Here is a 9,346-nt window from a genome sequence, read left to right on the forward strand (position 1 = left end):
CTTCATGCAGTCGGTGAAGAGCAGGAGGGGAGGTAATTTCAATGACATACCCGATTGCTCCAGGCCAGCAAATTACTCACAACAGGAGGTTAACTCAGAGATTTTAAAATAAGAGAACACATTGCCTCATAGCAAACAAAAAAACATCAGAAGACAGTTACCAGCTGGACTAAACAACAGCAATTGGCCATGGAACAAAAACAGAAAATGCTGGATAAACTCAGCAAGTCTGACAGCATCAGTGGAGACAGAAACAAAATTAATGTTTCGAGTCCGTCATACGGACTTGAAACATTAACTCTGTTTCTCTCTCCACAGATGCTGTCAGACCTGCTGTGTTTTTCCAGCATTTTCTGTTTTTGTTTCAGATTTCCAGCACCCGCAGTATTTTGCTTTTATCTAAGCAATTGGTCATGGCCACCTGCGTGACCTTTAACTGCTCTCTGAGTGGCCTAGTCAGTTGGATCAATACTAGCAGTGACTCAAGATGATGACCTATCGCCATCTTCTTGAGGGCAACTAGGGATGGGCAATAAATGCCAGCCTCATCACACCAGTCTTGGGTTCCTGGGCCACTAACAGGTTCAAAGGGCCAGATGGTCTACTCCTGCTCCCATGTTCCTATGACAGTTTGGAATGTGAGCTGCAGACTCGCTCCAGGGCACTGCTTGGTCTTGAGTGTGTGAAACTTCACATCTTCGTAATCTAATCCTGCCCTTCAACCTTCGGAGATCTCTGTGCTCTTCTAATTCTGACCACTGGAACATTCCTGATTTCCATCACTCCATGATTTGCTGGCCGTGCTTTCCATTACCAAGACCCTAAACTCTGGAATGCCCTCCCTGAACTTCTTCCACCTCTACCTCTCTACATCTCTCTCCTCCTTTAAGATGCCCCTTAAAATCAATCCTTTGACAAAACCTCTGGATGTCTGTCCAAGTGTCTCCTTCTTTGACTTGGTGTTAAATTTGGTTTGATAGTCTTGGGATGTTTGACTGTATTAAAAGGTGTGTGAAATGCTTCATTGAACTGGTATATCTTGTTAAATTATCATGAAACACAGGAATCAACTCCCACAACTACCACTCCCCCCTACCCACCTCCCCCCCCCCCCCCACCCCCCCCCCCCCCCCCCCCCCCCCCCCACCAAACCCCACCACCCCCCCTCAAAACCCAACCCACCCCCTCAATTTCGGGTACTGCCCATGTAGTGTGAAACACGGCCAAACACTCTGCTCCTTACAGTGCCCACGGTGATAACCAGCTGAACGAGCAATTGGCCAAGCAGGAGGACAAAGACAAGCCTCAGTGTCAGCAGAGCGGAAGGCTATTGTGTAGCCTGGAGAACAACGAGAGGAGCAGGGGGGCTGGACATTCCCTTTCACTAACATCATCACAGGATTGCACACATCCAGCAGAGACCACTTTAGTTCATTTGGCCAAGGAAACTTAAAATCCTGTTGCAATTTGGGCTGAGCTGATTCAGGGAGCAGGATGCATCGGTTAAACACTCTAACTCAATGCACCTGATGTTAAACAGGTCTGTGGGTACTGACTTCAGCAAGGACCCCAGGGTGTGGCAGACTGCAAGTCTTAACCCTGCAACTGCAGAGCAGACAATCCATGCGTAAGCTCCACCCCGGCATTACAGTTGACCTGAAATGAAAGAAAGAACTTGCGTTTATGCAATGCCACAACGTCCTGAAGTCTTTTACAGTCAATGAGGTGTGGAAGTATAGTCATGATTAGCATGGACGAGGCCTGTATTATAAAGAGTAACACGATCGTGACACTAACTCCTGCCAAGCTTGAGAAAGGCAAACAAAACATTTCTGCTAAGCTAACAAAACACCCTGAGTGTAAATCAGTGTGAAGACAAAGGTTAGGGATCGATCCTGTGAACTAAGTATTTGATCTCTGAGGCATGGCCAGATGAGTGGAAATGGACTTTACTGGTCTTGAATTCTTAGTTTGTATTATTGAATGGAAATACCCTGTGTTGGTCCTGGCATTTCAGTAAAGTGTAATAGATCCTTAAGGGCAATTAGGGATGGGCAGCAAGTGCTGGCCTAACCAGTGACACCCACATCCCGTGAAAGAATTTAAAAAAAGAGACTTTTTAATGAATTATTCATATATTGGGATTATTAAGATGACCATGTTGATAATGGCAGATTCCAGTCTTAGCTTGTAAGCTCTTGGATTCTCTCTCTAAGCCTCTCTAACTTTAAGACATTCGCTGAAATCTACCTCTTTATTCTTTGGTCACCTGTCCTTATGTGGTTGGGTGTCAGTTCTTATTTGATTACATTCCTGTGAAGTGCTTTGGAACATCTTACCACAGATGAGGTGAGAGTAATTACCCTTAATATCAAGGCAGCATTTGACCGAGTGAGGCATCGAGGAGCCCCAGCATAATTGAACACAGTCTACAAAAAAGGAGGAACAATCCAACCCAGACAATTACTGCCCCATCAGTCTACTTTCAATCATCAGCAAAGTGATGGAAAGTGTTTTGGACTGTGCTGTCAAGCAGCACTTAACTCAGCAATAACCTGCTCACTGCTGCTCAGTTTGGGTTCCGCCAGGGCATCTTGGCTCCAGTCATCAGCACAGCCTCTATCCAAACAAGGACCTAAGAGCTGAATTCCAGAGCTGAGGAGCGAGTGATTACCCTTAATATCAAGGCACCATTTGACCAAATGTGGCACAAAGAGCCACTTGGGGGGAAAATTGAAGTCAATGGGAATCAGGGGGAAAATTCTCCCCTAGTTGGAGTCATACCTAGCACAAAGGAAGATGATTGTGGTTGTTGGAGGTCAGTCATCTCAGCCCCAGGATATTGTTGCAGAAGTTCCTCAGGGTAGTGTCCTTGGCCCAACCATCTTCAGCTGCTTCATCAATGACCTTCCATCCATCATATGGTCAGAAGTGGGGATGCTTGCTGATGACTGCACAATAGCACCACCTGCAAGTTCCACTCCTGACTTGGAACTATATTGCTGTTCCTTCACTGTTGCTGCATCAAAATCCTGGAACTCTCTCCCTAACAGCACTGTGGGGGGTACGTAATGGTTCAAGAAAGCAGCTTTGGTCAATTCGGGAAGGGCAATAAACGCTGGTCTTGCCAGTGACACCTATATCCAAAGAATGAATTTAAAAAAGCCGCAACAGAAGCCATCATTTACATAGCACCTTTAACACAGTGAAACATCCAAGGTGATACTGAGCCACTTAAGGAGAAATTAGGGCAGGTGGCCAAAAGCTTGAAGAAAGATTTGGGTTTGAGGTACTAATTAAATGCTGGCCTTGTGGTGTACAGATTGGCTGCCACATTTCCTACACTCCAACAGTGACTGTCTTGCCTTGTCTTTCATCTGTCCTTGCTCCAAGCGTCGGCCGCACTATAAACAACCTTTCTCCACTGGTTTCGATTCTCCACTGCTCTCACTACCTGAGAGAAGCTAGTCCACATTCTGACATCATCCATCTTGGGTCTTCCTTGTGCACTTTTTCCAGATGTTTTGCCTTGCGTTACCCCATTTTCTGAACACTCCTATCCTGTTCGCACCACACGTCCAAAATATTTGCTTCCTTCAAACAAGTTCCTCTTAATACCAGGCGTCTCCAGTGCCCACTCGTTTGTCCGCTTGGCCATGCATGACACACATAACATCCATCTGTGTCCTTACGTCTTGAATGCTCGTATTTGATCATCATCACGTGCCAATAGTGACTGCACTTCAAAAATACCTCATTGGTGGGAAAGTGTCATAACGTGGCCACGAACGGTGCTATATTGTTGCGTGTAATTTGCCTGTCTAGTGTTTTGGAATGAGGTGGCTTGTGGTGCAGTGGGTGGTGTCCCTACCTCTGAGCCAGAAGATCCAGGTTCAAGCCCACTCCAAGACTTGATGGCCATGGATGGTGCATTTGTAATGTAGCTAAACAGGTTGATTATCAACCTGCAAACACTTCCAATACATCTGATGGCAGACTGTAAGAGTGGGAGAGTCTTCTGGTCAACCAGAACCTGCAGAAGGCAGCTGAAAACCACTGTAGCACTTTGTTAAGTAATCATAGACCAACTTGGGAAGTCAATAGTCACCAACATCCTCATAGGGCATGGTGCCTGAAGAGAGACAGAGTGCTTTGGAAAGAGCTGTTGCTTCAATGCTGGAGCAATCCTAAATCAAAACTGTTAACAGAAGGTAGACAAGGAAAATCTGTTTTTGTTAGCTGATGGTACAAGGAACAGGGGACAGAGATTTAAGGTTTTGTGCAGGGAGTAGGGGGTGTAAAAATGTGAGGAGGAAAGTTTTTCTTACACAGTGAATGGGAATGACCTGGAACTCGCTGCCCATGAGGGCGGTGGAAGCAGAAATAATCATTGATTTCAAAAGGAAATTGGATAGGCACTTGAAGGAAGTAAACCTGCAGAGGCTACGGGGATTGAGGGAAGGAGGTGGGACTGACTGGATTACTCTGTGGAGAGCTGGCATGGACCTAATGTGCTATAAATGATTCTGACATCTGCAGCTTGAAATATGCGCCAATTTACTGAAAGGGTGATTTGATTTAATGTTCAGAAGCCCCCCTGAGGTTCCATACCATCCCCCCCTCAGGCAGCCTTTGAAGAAATAAATTCATGGAAGATTCTGTAATTGTTCAGGGGGAGGGAAACAAACCTTACACAACCAAGCCCTCACTGGTTAGGTTTTACAGGCCTTGACTGGCTCTAGGGTCTCAGCTTGTACATTTTTAATGAAATGCCTGTTGAAAGGAGGACGTCATTGTCCAGTTCTGCCAACTCCCAAACAACAAAAAAAAAACATTGAGGGGGGGGTGGTGGAATCTTTGGCCTTGAACATTGTATACACTTTCAGTTGACTATAAATATCGAGGCATCTGTTTGAGTATTTCCTGGAACATTCTACTGTACTACCTTCAGTGTCACCAGCTCATACACAAGCACGCATGCAGAGGTCAGTGATCACAAGGGCCTCAACATCTTTTACTAACCCAGAAACCCAGGGACAGGAGCTGGCCATTCAGCCCCTCGAGCCTGTTTGTGCCATCCATCCAATTAGATTTCCTACACCATAACAGTGACTACACTTCTAAATTACTTAATAGGCTGTGAAGAGTTTTGGGGCTGAGGTCGTGAAAGGCTCTATATGAAAGTCCACTTTCTTTCATTCTGATCATGGCTGACCTGTAGGAGTCTTCCATGCAGGTGGAATTCCAGGAGGGGCCCTTTTTCAACAAGCACTTGTAAAATGGCAGCAAAATTTTGCAACAGAGTCAGATCCTGTGGCTGATTTGATGGTGCGGTGGTCACTCCAGGGTTAGTCTAATGTTTTGCCCATGTCTCTTCCCAGAGACATATAGGGCAGAATTTTGCCGTCAGTAAGCAGGAGGCGGGGCCTGCTCGCCGACATGTAAAATGACGCGGGATGAACCGCCGACGTCACCCCGCCCCATTTAAATTTTCAGGAAGGCGGGGTCACACCCAAATCAGCTGCGGGGCCTGCCAATCTGTCAATGGCCAATTGAGGCCATTGACAGGATCTTTTAAACAATTAAAGGACCTGCCCGTCCAACCTTAAGGTTGACAGGTCGGCCAGGAGCCCCGGTGGGGAATAGAAAAAACATGAAACCTCATCCACCAGCGGGAAGAGGTTTCATATAGGGATTTAAACAGTTTAATAAACCTATAATGTAAATTATGAACATGTCCCATCTCATGTGACATTGTCACATGATGGGGGACACGTTAGGGAATTTGTTTTTTTCTATTTTTAATATTTTTAAAAGTGTCAGCGATCCCCCTGAGGCTGCACTTAGCCTCAGGGAGATGTGCACTCTTTCATGCACATGCGTGAAAGAGCACACTCTCGCTTTTGGGGAATCCCCCTGCCTGCACAGGGAGTGCATGGTGCTTCCTGCCAGACGTCACACTGGGCGGGCCTTAATTGGCCCCCCCATGTAAAATGGTGGCGGGGCTCGCTTCTCCGGTGGGGATTGGCTCCCCGCCCACCGGAGATTGGGTTGGGCCCGCCCACCCGACAGGCAGAAAATTCTGCCCATACTCTTCCTGACGCTATACTCTAGACAATTCTGCCTCAAATCTACACTTGACACTCTGGTAGCAGTGTTGGGACCAAGAATTCCTGATCCATTCCTAGACAAGGAATACCCCCACTTGGTGATTCCCAGAGCCTGCTTCTTGAATGAAACAGCGGAGGGAGACGGGATCCGGAACTCGCAGGATTCATGAGACGATCATCAGGGAGTAGAGCAATAGTCATGTCTAGGAGGAAGTGGATGTGTTTTTAGGCTTACTGATTCATTACCCTGGAGCTTGCAGGTCTGCCATTGCTATATGGTCACCTGTACAGTAGAAGACAAAGTCTTGCATTTATAGTCAATGAATTGCAATGAATTCTAGCCAATGTTTGAAGCACAGTCACTGTTGTAATATAGGAAACATGGTAAGCACCATCAGCAATAATGACCAGATAATTGAATTCTTGCGATGCTGTTTGAAGCACAAATTTTGATCAGGTCACCGGGGAGAGGTCCCCTGATCTTCCTTGAAATAGTGCCAAGGAGACTTTTTCATTGACTTGAGAGGGCATTCAGGGCCTCATTTTAAAAACAGCACCTCCAACAGTGCAGCATTCCTTTTGCACTGCACTGGAGTGTCAGCCTGGCTTAAGAACATGAGAAATAGGAGCAGTAGAAGACCACATGGCCCGCTGAGCCTGTTCCACCATTCAATGAAATCATGGCTTCAACTCCACTTTCCCGTCCTTTCCCCATATCCCTTGATTCCCCAAGAAACCAAATCCCCACCTATCAAGCAACCACAACCCTTTGGGGTAGAGAATTCCAAAGGTTCACAACCCTTTGAGTGACGAAGTTTCTCCTCATCTCAGTCCTAACTGATTGCCACCTTCTCCTGAGACTGTGCACCCACGTTTAGATTCCCCAGCCAGTGGGAACAAACTCTGAGTGTCCACCCAGTCGAGGCGCTTCAGTTTATGGCTTCTGCGCTCAGTCTCTGGAGTGGACTTGAGTCCATGACCTTTTGTTTCCGAGCTTAACGATAAGCTAAAACCAGCTGATGCGATAGTTCCCAGAAATGTTTATATTTCCTTTCAGCTCCACAACAAAAAGAGGAAAAAAAAAACCATGCAGCCTTTAACTAATCAGAGATGACAGTGTTCCTCACTGAGTCTTTGCTAAAGATTGATCATCCAGATCTTGCTGGAGAGAGGCAGCTCATGGTATACACTGTTAGTGGGAGTTCTCCGGCGCCCGCCGGCTCAAAAATCTTTTTTGCAGCATGTCTTACTGGAAGCGGAAGTTTACAATGGCACAGCGAGGACAAAGATGCATCTGGGACCACAGCCAATAGTGAGACCAACTGTGAATCCTCAACACGAAAGAGATTTAAGGATTGAGAAATAAACAGGGGAAGGACTGAGGAGGGAGGAGAACTACAGAAAAAAATCAATTGCAGGAAGTGAACTAAAGAGCGAAAAAGAGAAACAATAAGGAGAGTTATTAAAAAGAAATAAACTTAAAATCTGATACATTAAAAATCTCCAATAACAATTAAGCTGGGAGGCTTGTTTTTCAGCCAGTACAGACCTGATGGGCCAAGTGGTCTCCTCCTGTGCCATAAACTTTCTATGATTCTATTCTAACAACTCACAACCTGAAGGAATGAGACGCCACCATTTAAATTGTTCACTTTCTGGATAAGGAAGTGTGCTGACCTTTGACACAGAAGCTGCACCATTTGTAACTTCTTAAAAAGTTCAGTGGAACTTGTTTTTAGTTGTTTTTAAGAATGCTTGAAAAGAACTTTCAGAATTTGTGAAAAGGTCAATTTTAATTTTCTTGGATGATAAGAAATACTGGTCCATGTGATCTGATGACCCTTGATCTGGGTCAGTACCAACAAGAAGTTAAGACAGAAACTGTGTGGCTAGACACAAAGGAGAGCTACAACCAGAGGGGTTGGAGGGTGAAGGTGACCAGTGCAGAGATGTATTCCCAAAGAAAAAGCAGCGGGAGACAGAAAGGGAAACATAGGCAGTTCTTGTGATAAGAAGCAAATCACTCTCGGTTTTTCTGATTGGCAGAAAAGGAGACAAGAGATCTTTGAGGTACTGTGCGAGCTGGCTAAATATTTCTAAAACCTGGAAAGCAATGTGAATAGCTTAGACACGCTAAAGAACTATCACATAGAAGGACAAGGGCAGGAGATGCACGGGAACACCACTACCTGCAAGTCCCCTCCAAGTCACTCACCATCCTGACTTGGAACGACATCACCATTCCTTCACTGTTCCTCCCTAACAGCACTGTGGGTGTTCCTGCAACACATGGACTATAACAGTTCAAGAAGGCAGCTCACCACTACCTTCTCAAGGGCAATCAGAAATGGGCAATAAACGCTGGCCAGCCGGCGATGTCCACACAGCATGAATGAATAAAAAAAAGCTGGGTATTTTCCCAGAAGTGGCCAAAGCGTGAACCAGGGTGTCATTGATTGGTTGGTTGAAAAGGAACTCTGGAAAGCTACACCATCAGTTCTGTCCTGACCAGAGGAAGAGAGCGTTTGTAGAAAAGTGCCTTCCTGATGATAACCATATCTGTGAAGCTTGAAGGTAAAAGCTGTTGTTAGACTGGACTTCTCACCTAACTGCGTGAATAAAGAACAGCATAGTGTGGAACAGTACAGCTACGTAGTGCCATATTTGTGTGGGGAGTGATGCAGTTGCTTGTGGCCCTGTAAGATATATTTGTGTTGTATTGACTATTTAAAATCAACTTACCTTTTTATTTCAAGCACCCGACTATTAATTCATGTTTAATTTCCATTGATTCTAATTTGTGTTAAAATAAAAGTTACAAAAAGTGTAATCATGTGGGTAATTTCTTCCTTGGGGGTCACTTTGATCATTTGATTATTTTGGTTTACAGTTCTCTCTCGGGGATTGTAACAAAATGTTGATTAGAAGTTATTACCAATTAGCACACCTTGAGTATGGCTGAAAAAAAGAGACAACCAATCAGCACTCTCTTCATGTACAGTGTAAATTGTTGTTTTCCCTTTATACTGATATTCTTGTGAAGGGTCCAGATGAGTGCAAGACAAGAAACTTCAACATGTCTCTTTTTTCAGCAATACTGTAGTTCTGTTCGCCGAATAGCTATTAGCTCACCATTAAAAAGGCACTTGCATTAATTTCCAGACTTAACTGTCTGTGATGAGTTTAATGTGCAAATGCAGCAGATGCTTAAAAAGAACAGGGAAGCTGAGGGTAAG

At 45.1% G+C, this 9,346-nt stretch overlaps 1 protein-coding gene across 2 annotated transcripts in view; it reads right to left on the bottom strand.

Moving 5' to 3' along the window:
- palld (palladin, cytoskeletal associated protein) overlaps positions 1-9,346 on the bottom strand; it is a 373,397-nt gene that overhangs the window by 223,298 nt on the left and 140,753 nt on the right. The gene's annotated exons all lie outside the window — the stretch shown is intronic.

The sequence above is a fragment of the Carcharodon carcharias genome, chromosome 4, assembly GCF_017639515.1.
Source record: "Carcharodon carcharias isolate sCarCar2 chromosome 4, sCarCar2.pri, whole genome shotgun sequence".
Lineage (NCBI taxonomy): Eukaryota > Metazoa > Chordata > Chondrichthyes > Lamniformes > Lamnidae > Carcharodon > Carcharodon carcharias.